An 18,237-nucleotide genomic window follows, 5' to 3' on the forward strand; every position below is an offset into this window, starting at 1 on the left:
TTACTTGTTGGCTTTGCTCATAAAGTTTCATGAAAGCAACTTTGCTCAGATTAGATGGGGTACCCAGGGGGAAAAAACATCTCGTATTCCCGTAGATAGGGGCGTCCGCCAGGGGTGTGTGCTTGCCCCCACTCTGTTTTCTCTCTATGTTAACGGAGTGGTGGAGCATCTGCTTCAACACCCGTCAGATGCACCATCCCTGGCTGGCAGGAAAGTTCCTACGCTCCTATTTGCGGATGATACCCTACTAATTTCAAAATCACCAGCAGGTATCCAAAAGTTGCTTTCTAGTTTCAAGGCCTTCTGTGACATCAAGGGCCTGTCCATAAATATAAGCAAGACCAAATTCCTTGTTCTTAACCCCCCCAGGAAATCTGTTGTCCCTCCTGTTTTAGACTCTGTTCCACTCGAAAAAGTCAAAGAATTTGACTACCTAGGCATTCGACTCTGTGACAATATGAGTTGGAAGGGGCACCACCAAAAGGTGTTTCTGACCCATAAGAGGGTTGCAGGGGCCCTGCTCAAAGAACATCGTGCCTCATCCTTAAAACCTATTGGGGCACTACTAGACATTTACAGGGCAAGGGTGGTGAGTGCAGCATTGTATGGCGCGGAATTGTGGGGCATACAGAGAGTCGACATCTTAACCCACCTCGAAAACAACTTCCATAAAGATCTTATGAAGTTACCCCACAGTACCCCTACAATCCCCCTCTTGCTAGATGCAGGTACACGCCCAATTTGCGAGCAAGCTAGGCTACGCCCCCTTTTATTATGGGCCAGGATATGGAACGTCCCTGAACTGAGTAGCTATGCAGATGCCCTAAGCGAACTTTTATCCCTATCAGGCTGGCATAAGGTAACCTGGCTCAGGGAGGTTAAGCGACTTCTTTATGAGTTGGGTTTAGGAGACGCTTGGGTCAACAGAACAACACCTTCAAAACAAATGCTAAAGAAGGCTTATTGGTTTTGGGTGGATAACGAGAGATTGTGCAACCCTAAACATTGTAAATCTGTTGCCCAGTTCCTGCTAGTTAAGGAGCTCCCCCTTAGAGAACCTTATCTGGTTTTAATCCATAACTCGGGTGACAGAGCATTGTACTTTAAATTTAGGGTGGGTGGACTTCCCTTAGGATTGTTAACTTCCACCTGGAAACCTCCATTTCAAACTATACCTTATTGCCCCTTCTGTGACTCAAGGGTTGAGTCCATAGCTCATCTGTTGTTTGAGTGCCATGCTTATGCTGTGCCTAGGTTGAGATGGTTGAAGCCCCTATGTAGGAGTCTGGGCACAAGATCACATTATGAAGCCTTACGCATATTGCGTTCAGATGCCCGTCCCTTTTTTGCCTGCTGTATGGCTAAATTTCTGGGCTGGGCTTGGAGGATAAGAACTGCAAAGAAACAGTTGATACAGTAATGTGCTTCGGCCTGTACTGGCTCTTAAAATTTGGCTACCATTTTACTTTTTTTTTAAATGCCACTGTTGATTCTGTAGGCTTTTATACTGTGCTTTGTTAAACTTTTTTTTTCTATTGATGTAATGTATTGCTTTTATGATATGTTTCTATATCGAAATAAAGCTTCAATCAATCAATCAATACCACTGACTTTCCAATTATAGGAAAGTGAGCTATCTACAAAGTTGTAACGTGTATCAGAGAAAATAACATAAGCACTGAACTGATTTTAGTGTCAACCTCAAAGCCAGCTGCTACTAGTTGCATTGCAGACTAGGGGACATATTTATCAGAGGGTCGACCCTCTTTTGTGCCATGCAATGGGGTGCAAAAGCGACGCAATCCTTAAGTTTGATTTATCAATCAAAGTAAGGCCGCCTTGCGTGGCCCTGAGTGCCTTGTTAACGTAACGCAACCCAGCACAAATCATTGTGTTTCTTTACTCTGTCCTGGGAAGGCGTTCCATAGGTGAAGCATGGGAGTTACCACGCATCCACCCATGTATTCTGAAGCATTCCTAGATTTACCAATACTGGTGGAACTGGGAATGCGTCCGAATGCTACGCCTTCCCAGGGGAAGAGTAATGAGGAGAAATATCTTTATTTCTCCTCTTTACTTCCTCCTTCTATGTGTGCTGCGTTCTGCAGCACACATAGCAAGAGGAAAATACCTCAGGGGATTGTTTTTGTGCAGCAGGTGTCCCTTTCTACACAAAAGTAACCATGCTTACAACATAGGCACCCTTGCACAATGGTGCAAGGGTGCCTACGTTGGCACTAGGCAGCACATTGTTGTCCTCAGCTGAGAAAAGACAAGAATCCGACGTATTATGTTAAATATGGTGGATTTCTGTCCTTTCCCTGTCACGCAGCGCAACAAGGTGACTTGCAGCTGGGGCGCGCTATGTGACTTTTTTTTTATTTAATATCCCCAAAGTTCCTCACTCGGAAATACCAGGCTCAAAATCGTTCCGAGGAAATACTGCTTCTGCAGGGTAACTGCCTCCTGATGTATTGACTACAGCGTTTTTGTCCCACGAGGGTCCTTTCACTATCTCAATTCAAACTTTTATTTCCATATTCTGAATTTTCATTTATTACTGAGGGAAAATGTATCACCAGGATACAAAAAAATGCTACTGTGCCAGTAACAGAAAATTAAAAGAAATAAGAACCCCAGAGTCCTTTATAGTGCCTTCTTTTAATGTATTTTCCACTTATTGTGGGAAATACATTAAAAGAAGCAAATGCGTCTTCTGTCAGCTCAACTCAAAACTTGCATGGATGGTTTACTCAGGCTGCCCTGTGGAAGGAGAGATTCCGCAAAGGGTGATGAACGAGCATTTTACAACTATTTCAGTTTACTGTGGTACCCAATGAAGATGAAAGAAAGAGTTCTCAAACCACGTCTGATGACCAGTGCTTGTAGTACCCCATAGCTCCCTCAAGGTGGCGCCGCAGCCCAGCGTTAGCGCCGCCTGAGTGAGGGAATGCATTCTAGTCAGGGAAGTGACTGCTCTGCAGTGGGCACGGCTTCCAAGCTGTCAAAAGCCTGTGTTTGAGACCGAGAAGCACCGGCTCCTCTCTGCGGCCGTGAAGCTTCTGGTGCCGGAGAAGTCTGCGCACGTCCGGCTCAGGAGAGACCGCGTCGTCCCCGGAGGGGCTTCCTGCGGGCTGCAGGGGGGACGGTGCCAGCGGAACCCCCTCTGCTGCCGCTCCAGACACTGTGTGTGATTTCCTCTCCTCGCGCACAAGATGGGGGAGCTGAACTTGTAACCCCGCTCGGGTGGGAAGCAGCATCCGGGCATGGACTGGGGGGTTCCCTGCGACGCCCCTGCCCCCTCGGCCGCCTGGGGGGCGCTGTGCGGGGGTCCCTGAGCCGGCCTCGGCAGGGCTGTGCTCAAGTAGTGCAGGTTGCCAATGCAAATCTGAGCGCCTCTGGGCTGTTGCTGCTGCTCCGAGGGTGGGGGCCGCACACCTCCTGCCAGGGCAGGCCTGACTCGCTGCACCGCAGCCGGGAGGCATGCACCGTTCCTCTACCATCTTTGGGTGAGTACAATCTTTTTACTTCACTCCTCCACCTTTCTGCAACCCAAGAATGTAGTGAGTTTGCTTGTCGCCGTTGCTAAGAAACAGTTTCCCCACCAGGCCTGGCAGTGCCCCCGTTTATGCACATGAAAGTCTAATTAGCATTGTCTCTGAGTAAACATTGGAAAAACGCAACGTGCCTTTCTGCAGTTTGCGGAGCAGCTGTCATCGTGCGCGCCTGGCGCTTGACACTGCAGTATTTGCAGAGAGGGGGGCGCACTGGCCCGCCAGGGTGCACCGCTAGAAGGCACGTTGTGGGGGGAGACGGGAACGTTTGCGGTTTAAAAAGGATGACTTCCCTTCTCTGGCTCGTACTGGCATCGAGATGACAGGACAAAGCCGCAGCTCCGTCCTCAGCCTCTAGTCAGGCAGTTTCGGTTCCCTGTGCTTTGTTAGGCAACGTCTTTCAAGTGTGAAATATTGGTTATTATTTAGAATGATTTCGAGTTTGGAAGGAATTGAAAATCCTCCCGTTTCTGAAGGATACTAAATACGGGGTGGATTGCACTAGCTGAATTTCCTCCATCGGAAGGAATTCAGCCATGGATTTAAATCCCTATTTAGGAGTTTCCTCTAAATCAAGTCTTAATTGTGCATGGTGACAGGGCAGTGGCTGCGGTTTGGCGCGTGTGTTCCATCATATTTCCGTCACGGAGTCGTTGCCCAGGGATCTGAGCATCTGTTGCTTGTTTTGGTCACTTGCATATGCGCCAAACGCCGAATCTATACATTTCAAAATTGCTTTCTGAGCTCCAGGGTATGGCTTTATAATGAATGGATTTTCCATGAATGCAAATTCTGTGCCATGGCAAAAAGAACAATATTTACATTCCCTTTATTTGTACTGGCACGGTACGTTTTTATCATAACAGATGTCATGTCAATACATTATAAAAGAAAACACAAAACGTTGGAGCTTTTGAATAAAAAAAATTGAAGTAGTTCCCTATCCTTTCACCCAGTCCATTTTTTTCTTCACATTCAACTTGTGGTCGCTTTATTTTCCCATTATAAATCCAGCACTGCAAGTACCAGAACGGAAAGGACAGTAAATCGTCTTTATAGCAGCAGTGTTCAGCCAACACTGGACAGTTTGAGGTATTTCATAACATAACGTAACGTAAAAAGTGTCTGAGCTGACCTCCTTCTGCCACTTGGGCAGTGCACCCCATGGGCACCCCTTCGTAGAGTTGCCCCTGGCCGCTGGCCCTGATTATGAAAGGCAATCTTTTCATTTTGGAGACATATTTTTTGTGTGTATCCTGTCCTCTTCTCATTCCAGGCATGCAATGCTATTTTACAACAGCCCCTCAAAATGTTAACACGTAGCTCGAAATCTCTCTTAAAATAGCTTCGGAAAGGAGGCAACCTACCCCCTAGAACTAACATATTAATATTAATATTTCACAATTCGGCCTATTTGGCAATCCCTATCTTTTTCTTACCATCCGCCCATCTTTTCTACTCTACTTTTTGATGTAATCCTGTGTACAGTGTTTCTGTTCAAGATTATGGGCATAAATAAATTCCTACTCAACATATTTATATATTTGGAAGATTTTACTAGTGCTGAGTGTCCCCTTTCAGTTACTTTAGAGCACAGGATGACCTAACGCGCCGGGTCACATGCAGCAGGTAGGACACCAATGGTATATTCCTGGCAGTTTCTGTCTCTCACAAACCATCATTTTCAGGTGTGTTGGCTCTCCCGACTACCACTCCCAGAATACCCAGTGCTTAATTTGACCAGTGCTTGCAGGTGGGGCCCACCTGCACTCATTTTAGGGATCCAGCACTTATTTTTCAAAATCAGACTCTGCCCAGAACAAAAGAGCGAAAGACATAAATGAGGGAAAGAAGGACGAAGAGAATCATGGAAAAACAGTGACAAAGGGGAAAAGCAGGGATGAAAAAGAGCCTGTAAGACGGAGATAAAGGGCCAGGGAGTGTCTGGTGGTGGATGAAAGGCATGGGGTGGATTCAAGGATGCGTAGCCTGAGTATTCAACAATTCTGACATTCAGTAGCTCAGGCCGTGGACTTGTGAGCAGAACTTTGGGCCGCAGTACGCATTCTTTTAGAAGCTCTGAGCAACCAAAGGTTCTGAAATAAAAGCCACAACTGGTCTGGCAACAAGGTGTCGCGGCAACAAGGAGTCCAGTGGCAACCCTAACCCCAGGTGACTGTCCCAGTAACATGTTTCACCTGATCTGTCTGCTTGAAATTGATATACTGTAATTAAAACTGTCCCTGCCTTGGTGTGTTCTTTTAGTAGCCCTGGGCTAGTGAACATTTGCAACCTGTGTGCACTTTATGCCATGGGAATAGTGAACATGGGAATTCTCTGTTTTGGATATAGCGGGATGACAATCCAATAAATGACTCAATATTCCAGCAGAAAAGCCCATGATGAGTCATGCCGGCATGAAACCAGGGCCCAGGCTTAGCACAGATCAGCAAAATATAACGGAAACAGCTGGACCTTTACTAACATGTCTACCAGACATTTCCAAGATATTCAGAAAAATGTCTGGGTTGGAGGAATAACCAGCTGAAGCATTGCTTCTGAGAGTCATCCTTGCGTGCGTCTGGCAGTAACAGGCACCCAGAGACATTGTCAACAATAACCATTGGGGGGTGTACCTTATTACATGGCGGCCTCGCCGGCACCTCCCATTACATATCGGAAACGTGTGTGCTGCTTCAGGATGGAAAAGATGTCCAGTAACTTCATTACCAGAAAACTACCAGATATTTTAATGTTTCAAGAGAAATGCTGAAAGGTTCTGCAAGACACCGCCATGTTAGTTCCACCCGAAATCTAAATTCCAAATATGTAGACTACAGTTCTGAGGTTCTTAAATCTAGACTGCAAAAGAATAGCCCTTACAAACATATCTGCCTACAAAAAATGTCGAAAAGCTCAAAGTTCTCAAATGCTTCCCCGTCTATGATAAAACCGAGGTTAAGGTAGAATTCTAACTGCAGCCGAGCATATCTGGGGCCAAGTATAGAGGGATCTAATGCATGCTATTATTTTCATAGACAGATATCTTTCTATGGTCTTTTATTTTCTAGTGTACATTTTTAATGTTTATTTTTTGCTGTCCGTATATATCTGTAATTTATATTTTAACATCATCTCCACCATGTTTGCATTCTTGGCTTTCCTCGTGCAAATCATTGCCCGCAGGTGGGTTACTGCTATCACTTTTATTGACAAACGAGACGGCCGCTCCCAGCAGACACTAATTTTCATTGGAGCCATTGACCAGCTCTGTCCACCAAATGAACGCCTTTCATAAAAGTGCCACCGTTTTTGTTGAATCCACCTTTTCTCTGCCCACCCTGGAAACGGGGTCATGCGGTGTAAATCTGTGTGTGACCCCTTCGGCTGGGCCCAATATTTTTAGTTGAAAGCGGTGTTAATGCTGGGGGTTTTATGCCTACACTTAATGACAGCAGTAAAACTGCAAGTTCCAAAATAGAAAGTCGTGTTTTCTAAGAACAGGACAAGCAGAGCATTGCTCGTAAGTGACACCCCCAACCTGGCCTCCCCCTTTATACCGAGCAGTGTTTTGCATTTTGGATTTGTAGATTTGATTTCCCGTTGCAAATATGACTTCACTGGTCTCTCTGATTTCTTGAGTGGGGTGAACTGGTAGCTTTAGTTTAAAAATGTACTTTTGTTGAAAACTGCCCTTGAATGACTCATCACCGAGCAGAATGATCAGAAATGTTTTAATTAAAATTTATAAGTGGATACTTCGCCATTTACAAGCAAAATTTGTGTAGCTCTCGAGAACTCCATCGACAGGCTAGGAAACGTTCTTCAATGAATCAGGATTTATAAAGTGCGACTAACTACCAGTTAGGGTATCCAGGCGCTTGGCATGATGACCTATAACCTACTCTCACATCAAGCTAAAAGTCGTTGCTGAGGTCTACAAACCCATAAATACCTATATTTCCCATCAAGTACCTATCAGTCTAGAGACACCATATTTGGGGTTGATGGTGGCAGTGGTAATGTTACTATGGACACCATTTCTCTTGTCCTGGGTTTACCTATATGTATATATAAGTGATCTTTGCATAGCGTGAACCTAACCAAAAGGCGTGATCAGTATCAGAGGCAAAGACATAATCAACAATTGATTGTAGAGGTCGCTGGTTTGTGGACTGTTACGGCCTCAGGATGAAGTGTACTTAAAAGAAGTGCTTCTTCATCTCTTTCTTAAATTGGAGAACCATTGGGTCCCTCCTGATGGTTACAGGCATGTTGGTCCAAATCTGCGATGCATAGACCTATTGTCTTGTTTTTCCCCATGTCTGGTTTGATGATGCCCTGTTCTGCAGAGCACAGCGGGTTTCTGAGCTTGTCGCTCAGATATGGCAGGGAGGGGTGGTGGCGATGGCTTTGTAAATGAAGCAGAAGGCTATGAGGTTGGTGTGTGCTGGCAAGGAGAGCCTGTGGAGTTCCATCAGATTGGGAATGAGGTTCTCATATGTCCCAAAGCCCCTGATGACGCGTGCTGCAGTCTGTAGGATGCCCTGAAAGGGAGCTGTGGCCTGTTTGAGGGCGTGGTGATAGCACCACCTAGATGCAAGAGTACCAGGCTTTGAGCTGCTGTTCTGAGTTTCTTTCTGCAGGATCAGTTTCACCTTCTTTAGTAGAGAGAGTGGGTACCAGGTTGTCTTGTTTTCTTGCCAATGTGTGGCTGAGGCTGGTGTCCAGGCTGAGTCCAAGAGATTTGGTGTTATGTGGCTTTAATTCTTCCAAGTCATTAACTTTAAGACAGGTTTGGACCAGTTCGGTTTTTGGGGGGTATTTAGCAGGAATTCTAGGTAGGTGGCGATGAGCTTCAGGCAGGTGGTGAACATTTAGGTTTAGAGGAGGAGCAGGCAGTGTTTGAGGCGTAGAATGTCTGGAATGCAGGAACCTTTCAAGTAGACTAGTATATCACTGGCATATTTTAAAAACCTAATGCACTGTGCACTTTGGAGTTCCGGTTCCTCTATGTTTAATCGTTTGGAACGAAATTCACTATTACTATGGTTTATAGACAGAAAATCCGGACTGGATCATGGTACTGCTGACATGGATTCATTTGGAAACATTAGGCAATGCAGGTCTCAGATTGGGGGTGGGAGAATTTCCTGGAGGTAAGAAGTAAGCGAGGGAGGTAAGCAATATCTATTTTTATGTTATTTTTTACATTTTATATAGCGGTTTTATATAGCACACACTGCCTATCGTTAGTTTCTCATAGTCATCAAGTGTCACCATGTAACGTGGCGCACCTTCAGCAATCCCAGGAGTTTTTATTTAGCAAACAACCCTGTCAAGTTTGAGAAATGCAGTTTTGTTTACAGCATTCTGCTTGTGGCACCAGCAGCTCCAGCATCCAGAGAGTTTTTAGTGAAAAAAACATCCTGCACTATCTAAAGGTGTCCCATGTGTCAAGGAACCTCTTGACAATTGTGGGATGGACGCGCTCAGATAGAAATAGGGGTTTACGGTGGGGTCAAAGCAATCCAGGGACATCATGTCCAAAGGCTGGACACTATCAGGTTAACTTCAGCTGAACTTTTGCCGCAGGTGACTGATTACTAGGGCTGACCTGGAAGTGATAATGGATGAACTCCATGTCACATAACAATCAAATGTATTTTCCATGGCAACATTGTAGGACACTTGTGCCTGGCACACAGCGCTTACATTATAAAAATAAACGTAAGTTCAGGGGCTTACATTTTTTTCTTTGGAGCTGCTGCTGGCGCTGCTTAATTCCAGGAATGCCTAGTCTTGACACCACCTCATGCTTCCTTCTTTCACCACCCTACACTTGGTGTATGTTTATCTCTGTCTGGCAGGTCCCTCATCATCCCTACTTTCTATCTTTTGCACTGTTTTCTTATTTTGTTCGATTATTCCTTCTCTAGATCCAATGTTCCAGTCATATCCAAAATCAGGAAGTAACTAAAGTTGTGCACAAGCTGCTATATTAGCTAGAACATTAAGTGTAGGTCACTTGAAGGTAAATGATGCTGCCGCTGAAACCGACCCCCTGAACCTTCCAGGGGATGGACCACAGCCCCTGGGTATCCGGGTGATTGTCTGAGAGCTTCCAGGTTGCACACTGAAGTAAGAGTTGATGGTCACACCTGTGTGTTGTTGGACTCCAACTTGATAACATACATATTAAATATAAAAAATTAACACTGGTGTTTCCATGGTAACCTACTGACTGATTGTGCCTTACGGTACCCGCCACACATCATGTTTGTGTAGACACCATCTTTACACTCGGGCAAACTCTGCACTAGTTAGGTAACGTGGTCACACAGCTGGGGGTAAGAGAATTTATAAAGCAGACATACACCTTTACAGGGCCTTTGCTGCTGGACATTCAAAACACCCCTTGAAAAATCAGAGCTCAATGTACTTGCCTATTGTGTAAGGCCATATGATCTTCTCATTTTCACCCAAATTCTCTGGATCCTGATTAACTGGTATCCCCAAATGCCGAGAGAGAGTGTATATATATATATACATACATATATGTATATATATACACCCACACACCCACGGTGCAGTCTGCCCATGGAAAAATATTACCAGTGTTCCCCTCTCCCCTCCCCCTCCTCCCACGGTGCAGTCTGCCCATGGAACAATATTACCAGTGTTCCCCTCCCCCTCCCTCCCCCTCCTCCCACGGTGCAGTCTGCCCATGGAAAAATATTACCAGTGTTGCCCACTCCAGGCTTTCAGATTGTCTCACTGGACGCTCCTAATTCCAGGTAAAACTGAACCCTACCAAGAACTCCTCTTTCTCTTTGGCCTAATTTATGCGTCACTCTAAATTTCCAAGTGGTTTGGTTTTGCTACAAGTCAAGTAATAATTTAGCTTGTATGTGCCAGAAATCAGAGACTGAACTACCTATTGTTGATCGAACAGAGGTGTTATTATGTTGCGGCTTGCTGGCACCAGTTTGAGCTAGCTTTGTGAGGATGTCAGAAAGAGTGAAACCTTTGAACTTCAGGTCACGTGTCAGGGACTTAAACAATGGACCTAGCTTACCATCTACCTGGCTGGTTATTTGACTGGAACGTTTGTGAATTACCCTGTGCTGGAGGGTGACATAGAAAGGGCTTTGTTTCGTCAAAACAACACATTCTCTACATCTGTTAACTCTTAACCTACATTGAAGTATTTTTTTTAAACCACCGATGCACCCTTCTTCACTTCTTCATTTTGTTCGTTCTCCTATTCTTTTGAAGTGACTACTTCTGTTTTTTATCCCTCTCTGCCCCCTCACATAGTTACTGCCCGTGAAGAACAGAAATGCGGATACAGACATGCATACAAAAACACACATACCCCAACCTCACACAATCCACTAAACCACACACACACACACTTCTGGACGAACCAATGGCATCACAACCAGGCTGTTGAAGAGGTATGAACTGAGCCAAATGTTAGTCCGGAAATGATGGGACAAAGGACTGTACTTCTCTGTGTCTGGACCCCAATCGAGCATAGAAAATGCATGTGCCTTTTTAAAGCCTGGTGTTAGGCAAGACCTTCTGATTTTACTAAAATTGTAAGCATAAATATACTTTTGGGAGTTTCAGCCAGTTCTCTTCCTCCATTGGTCTGTTATTGTGTCATTCACTTTTTTCTTCCGCCCACTTCAGCATGTAGCATAAGGCAGTGGGTCAGCCCACTTCAGCCATTTGCCAACTTTGTTGTGAGTGATGGCATTCTGCCCTTTTCACAAGGATTACATCCACCGACAAGGTACTTTCCTTCAGTATCAGGGTCTACTATGGCAACGTGTGCTTTTAGAGATCAAAATATATTTTTCCTTTTAGCCACAGTTTTTTTTCTTAGATTGATGAAGGTCCGCAGCTTCCCCAGCAATAAAGTTTTGCAAAATCTATGACAAAACAAAACCAGCATTGACAAAGCCAGAAGGCTGTCAGCAAACGTCAGACCTATTGGCTTTGCCAAACCTTGTTTAATCCAATGATGTCAAACTTGTTTGGCTGCTTTGAGAAATGTACTAGCCCAAGTGTTCCAGAAAGGGTTATTTGGATGTGTCAGATTTCCGCTAGTTTGAGGAGCAGTTAACCTTATCATATGGATGTTGAGTAGGGACGTACTACTTTTGTTGCATTTTAACAGGGCAGCGACTCCAATGTTGTAACTGTTGTATATGTAGCGCTACGTGGGTTATGGGGTGGCTGGAGCATATCTGAGGTTGGGTTAACGTGGCACTGAATGCTTGTGTACTTTAATAGGAACAATAAAAAGTTAGACAAACAAACGTGTTATATCTATAGATCGAGGGTCGCATTCATGTAATGTGTGTTACAGAAGAGATATTCGTCCGCTGGCTGGAAGGGCAGATTGAATACAAGCAGGGGCGTTGGCCCCTGCCGCCCCTGTGGTGTGTGGAGGCCCCTACCCTTCAGGGGATCGATCCCTCAACCTTTCAGGATGCCTCAGTTGAGCTCAGTTCATATCTGTGAAAAAGGGGAGATTCCGGGGCCCCCTATTCTGCAAAGGGAAAGAGGGGGCGTTGTTTCGTGTTATGCCACTGAAGGCCTTGAGACCCTCGTGGGTATGTAGTGCGCTTTACAAATGATTGATTGATTGAAGGAGAGCAGAGCACAACTTCAGGAGCGGAGGAAATGGGAGGGTAGGAAAGGCACAGAGAGTGGTATAGGCCAGGTACTTTTTTTTAACATTTTGGACAGGTAGGAGAGGCCATGTTATGTATGACTTCCCCATTACTCCTATGCCCCTACGTAGCAGTTAAAAGCAGGAACCAATGAATTTGGAGGCCTTACATAACGCAAAATTATAGATGGGTAAAGCGTGAATAACGGATGCTTTGCACCCCAGGGTTGTGAGTCGGATCATAGACAACGGGTGCTTCGCTCTCATTGTCTATTTGATGCTACTCATAACCCCTTGTGTAAAAGTATCCCCGTTATTCACATTTCTCTTTAATTCTATATATTCTTGACAGCTGAGATAGATATTGTATATTGTATCTTATGCACAGTTAACATGTCCTTCTAATGAAAGTCCATGTTACCTACACTGGTGAGAGACTGGATTATTGGTTTCCATTTGGCATGTTCTTGTGTCTAATTGGCTGAAGTTTCCCAGCCCTTGTTAGATTACAGCAGTCGAGTGGATGCACAGATAATTAGAATACTGCTGCAGTCAGTATTCATGTATGAGCAGTTTATCACAGCACCTGCGGCGACACTGCAATGTGTTCTTATAAGGCCTTGGTCATTGAGTGAGCCCAGGCCTTTGCTGTGAGTCTCTCAGCAGAGATGATTTATTGCAACCTTCATAAATAAATGAAACACAAGGGGGGGGGGTATGAACAATGCTTAATTTGTGCCAGTGGTTGCAGGTGCTGGGCACGGCCACTCATTCCTGGGACAGGGACTTATTTTTCATCATCACACTTCGACCACGAGAAAGTAATAAAAGGGAAGAGAAAAATAGGGAAATAGTGAGTACTGAAGAAAGTAGAAATGCAAAATAACCTGCAAAAGAGAGGTAAAGTAGTGCTCAACCACCGAAGGTTCCCTATCAGCGACTCCTGCGCTGGTCCATGCAAACAGCCTTTTTCTTGCTTCATGCAGCTCGTGGTCCATTTGCACCTGGTAAGCATTGACCTTCTAGTGACCTTTTGTGTATCTGACTCAAATGCTGTATGACATTTGGTCTCATCCCCTGGGGTGTAGCACACTCACTTCCCAGGAGTGCTTATTCATTGGCTGGGGTCATTTGCTTACTTAATCTGGCTGCACTTTAAGCCTCCCTGGGATTGCAAATTTTAGGATCACGGGACTGGTGTAAGGTTCTATGCATCCGAATTCTATTTTATATCAAATCACCTGGTCCATTCCCTCATCATGCTAACCTGTGGAGCCACTGCACTGCCATGCGTCAAGTGCTATTCTCCATTTGTGTTGGTTTGCAAATCCCAAAAAGGATTTTGTGTCGGGTCTGCGTTAAAAAAATGAATGCAAAACCTTTGTATATCCGGGCTACATGAGTTTGTCGCACCTGTTTAAAAGTAAAGGTTTTTTCCCTTCTAGAAAAATTTCCAATTGACATAAAATGTATGCCCAAAACCTGATGCTTTATGAATTGACCAGTGCATTACTATTTGCAGTAAAAAATCTGGCTTTCTAACGCCCTTGCCGGGCAATGGAAAATATGCATATCTCATCAAAACTTACATTTCCGACAGAGCTGCTATATGCTAAAAAAGTACAGACATCATCACAGGTGGGAGTAGCCCACCATCTGTGCTACATGCCAAATTTAATGCTAGCGACGGCAAGAAATAGTCTCCGTTTTTGGGCGAGGGCTTCATTGAAAATTTGTTGCGTTGGCAGACACATTATGAAGCCAATACAAGATATGTGGAATAAACACCATTTAACACCTGATTCCATTTTAATTACACATCTGACTTTGAGTGGTACTCCGCAATTACGATAAACAATCATCGTAAATCTTAGCTTCCGTGCTTCTGTCAAGCTACTCGCAAAGTCTGGCTTTGCACTTAATGTGGCAGTGCTATCCCTCGCAAAAGGTATTCAAGGACCAAACCCTATGAGTAGGTCAAGCAGAAATCTTTACAAACAACCCTGCCTAATCCCCATATGTTTCTAACTTATCGCAAAGTCCTAGGAGACCCGATCGAAATAGAGACTTCTTCTGACTGTATCATTGATACGAGTGATGACGGGGGAGGCATGGTGTTCCAGTGCCTTATACCCACTAACAAACAACGTCAAGCACTAGAAAGTCACCAGAGTGAGTGTTTATTTATTCCTCTATGAGTGATTTTATATATTCACATCACAGGTTCCATAGTTAGATGTGCCTCCTTTACTATAAAGTGCAGGCCGGCTCTTCATCAAACCGGGTTTTTGTAGAGCAAGGGGAGTCCTATGATGAAGTATGACACCTGGTGGTGTGTAAGGACATCCCGTCACAATTTTGTGTGTGTCCGTAGATAGGCTTGAGATGGACAATCACTCATAGAGAAATAAACAAACATTTCCTCGGGTGGCTTTCTAGTGCTTGACATGTGTGGTTGGAGGCCAGCTCACCCTAGAGGCCCCATCGCCTCCTGTTCCCTACCTTGGTAGATGGCTGGGCTTTTTGTGTTTTGATGAATTGCTTTAAGCATGCGAGGGAACAACAGGGATAGCTGTCCAAATATATGGATTGAGGACCTGAGATCACATTGACACGAGCACGCTCGTTGGCTTATACGGGTGATCCTCTATCCATTCCAGAGGTAGGTGTGAGGAGTAGAATTTTGAAAGCTTCTAAGATTAGCACAAATAAGTCAATCCTAGGCACCAGGGGCTGCCATCTCAGACTGATGTAACATGGTCTGATATCCTACGGCCAGGGATGAGTCACGCTGCAGTTTTTCGAAGCATCAGCAAATCGATCGTTCGTTCAAGCTCAGCTGGAGCACATCTCCGTAGTCTAGCACCGGCATAGACTAGGAGGGTACCAGTGGTCTATTGGCTGCAAAAACAGCTGTATGTCAGCAGCCTGCCTCCCTCCATAACATGCCGAATGACTTAACGATGTCTGTGTGCGCAAGAGAAAATGAAAAAAAAACAACAACCTAGAAGCAGTCTGTATATTGTTATTTTTCAAACACTTCCATATAAGGACATTGTGTGACATCTGTTTTACATGAAGGGGCATATATACCTTAATGTTGCTATTAGTACAGGGATCCCTATGGGAATTTTCAGTAACACGGGAATTTAGGCCCAAGATCCCAATGCCTTAAATTATTGGTTTCATCATCACTAACAAAGCCATTTTTTTTCCAAAAACCTCTCATTTTCCTTTCTTTTTGATTATTCCTATATTTCCACTGAGTGATCTAAATTATTTATGATATGGTGGCTAATTACTGCCTGGAAGTAGTTTTCCATCTTTCCATCTGGTGCTCCTCTTTGATTAAAATCACTGTCCTGGGGTCTGTTCATCAATTGAATGCTCGCAATCTGTGGTCGTCTGCAGTGTCTATGTCGTTACAAATTCTGCATGAGCTAAGTGAGCTCCCCTAAACTCCAAGACCATAGAGGACAGCGACTCCAATCCTGGCCAAAGGATCCGGGCTTGCTGTACAAAGCCATTTTCTGGTCTCACACCCTGAAATTTGCAAAATCGTGGGGTTTTTAACCACAAAAGGGTGTTGTTCTATGTACTAGACCTTTTTTGTTATTCGGAAAAGCCTTTGCAGCTTGCAAAATGGGGATTAGGATCCGATTCCCAATTGAATTTAGTAGGGTATGTGAAAGGGATGTCCGTCTGAATTGTGAGTCATAATGACATGTCTCCATATTTTGTGACTGTAATTGTGGTCGCAAACCACTGATCAGGTACTAACACCTCAAAGCAGATGGCAACTGATTTGCAAAGAGGAAGGTGTCTCTGTAGGAATGCTCTTTGCATCCTTAGGGGGACCACTGCCAGCTCCCCATTTACGGAACATGGTCTGCTTGAAAAATACAAGTTTCCTGTTTGGAAATACAAATGCAGGGATGATGTTCCGGTTTTCCTGCAAAGCCACCCTGCTGTGTTTTTAGCCAATCACAGGGGGTCACAATTAGCGACCTGCCTAATTAATTTTCATTAGGCAGGTTGTTCTGCGATCACCGGCAACTGGAGATTTTGCTGTGCGACCTCTTAAATAGCCCAAATCACAAAATCGGAGAGAGGCTGCTAAAAGTCGGTGCACAATTTGCAACTATTGTTATGGACCTCATTGTGCCCCAGGTGCTTTGACTTCAATGCTAAAAGGCATCACTGGAGTACTGGACTTATGGAACTGTCAAACCCAAGCTGGTCATGTGACGAGTGGGAAGGAGATGACATTGTGGGGAACAACTTTCACACTTATACAAGGGACTAATCCTTCCAAATACTTCCAGGATCAGCCAGGCAACCAAGAAAACTGTGCTTGTTCCACAGGAGTTACTCGGTTCCTCAAAGAGTCGATTATGTTAGCAGGACATTTCTTGTATGGTGCTGCTCCCATAATTCACTGGGAGACCAGGCAGATAAGTCTAACCTTTATATCTGTCCCTCACACAATACCATGTGACCAAGAAATGAAAATACTTGCATTGTATGCTGACTACCACTGAAACTAGAGCATGAGTAGATACGGGCAGCAACTACGCTGAGGAGTCCTGGTGCTGCAGTAGACCTTATGCTGGAAATGCAAATTGTGACACTGCAGCATGACAAAGAGCAGCCCTAACTGTGTTTGGAAAAATAGGCATAAATACATTCACTACTGCATAATTATATGCCATGTGTAAGAAATCGGGTTACTGGTTGAGGGGGGGGAAACCCTAATCAAACAGCAAAATCTATCCTTGTCAGGGTGAGGCACAAGCAAACCCCAAATTAACCTGTGCTCAAACCTCTGGTAGCGTAGCACAGAGCAGTGCGGCCTAACTTGGAGGCAATGTATAAAGTATATATGCAGCACTTCAAGCAGTAATAAAGTGAAAACACAACACAAGAGAAATCCCACACCAATTTAGAAAAATAGAAAAGATTTGAATAAATACAGCAAGATCCAAATGACAAAAATCCAATCAGTAGAATGGAAGATTTGCAATTTTAGAGATTTCAGTAAATATAGCACCAAAAATCTCAAAGCTCCATCCCGGGATGTCTGGTCACACCGAACCAGGACAAAGTCAGAACTTCAGGCTGAACACGATAGAGCACGGGCCAGCCACAGGGTCCATTTAGGCTCACTGAACATGAGCGGAGCGTTGTGAGGCCCTGTGCCAAGGATGTGTCTCACTGCCAAGGTGATGCATCCGTTCCGAGGAGCTGTAATGCAAGGTCCTGCGTAGTTGTCGAGGCTGCCGTCGACAAGAGATTTGCAATGCTAGGCTCTGCATTGGTGAATTGCACAGCGGCGGTTCCAATCCAGGTGCGAGATAAATTCGGAGTCCTTGTGCTGAGAGAGCCTTCGCAGCAGAGACGATGCTACAGTTCTGCTTGGGATTATTCAGCGCGCCCGAGGAGATGTTGGTTCTGCTGGGTCCACAGATGGGCAGGCACAGCACCATTAGGCCCACTTCCAAGCATCCAGGATTGCGGTGGTACCACTTGGCAGGGTAGCACTCACAGATGGTAAAGTGCAGTCCAGGTGCTGGGTTCAATGTTGCTGGAGTCATCAGTCCCTGAGGCTGTAGTCAGGAAGCCAGCCCCAGTAGCCCTTAGAGTCACTCTAGGGTCCCGGGTTCAACAGACGCAGGTAGAGTTCTTCTCACCCAGGCTTGAGGGCAGCACGCAGCAAGTCAACACAGAAGGGCGGCAGCCCAGCACCCCATTAGTCCTTCATCCTGGCAGAGACTCCACCAATCCAGAAGTGTACTGAAGAGTTGATGTCTGGGGTGCAATATTTATACCTGGGCTTTCCGTTGAAGTGGGAGAAGCTATATAGGTTTCCCTTTGACATCCACAGGCTTCCTGCCTTCCCTGTCCTGGGTCCAGATTAACTACACAGTGTCTGTGTCCCTATGTGTGGAAGCAGGACACAACCTATTTAAGTATAAGTAGGGCCGTGCCCAGCTCCAC

At 45.0% G+C, this 18,237-nt stretch overlaps 1 protein-coding gene across 8 annotated transcripts in view; it reads left to right on the forward strand.

The window, feature by feature from the left end:
* The first annotated feature begins 2,980 nt into the window (after window positions 1-2,980).
* PITPNM2 (phosphatidylinositol transfer protein membrane associated 2) overlaps window positions 2,981-18,237 on the forward strand; it is a 1,082,174-nt gene continuing 1,066,917 nt past the window's right edge. For 7 of the 8 annotated variants that reach the window (XM_085633970.1, XM_085633975.1, XM_085633974.1 and 4 more), the window contains exon 1: window positions 2,981-3,509. The gene's annotated coding sequence lies outside the window, so the exon portion shown is untranslated. The remainder of the gene's footprint in view (window positions 3,510-18,237) is intronic. The other variant, XM_085633971.1, reaches the window with a different exon arrangement.

Source organism: Triturus cristatus, chromosome 11, assembly GCF_964204655.1.
Source record: "Triturus cristatus chromosome 11, aTriCri1.1, whole genome shotgun sequence".
In the NCBI taxonomy this organism is placed as follows: Eukaryota; Metazoa; Chordata; class Amphibia; order Caudata; family Salamandridae; genus Triturus; species Triturus cristatus.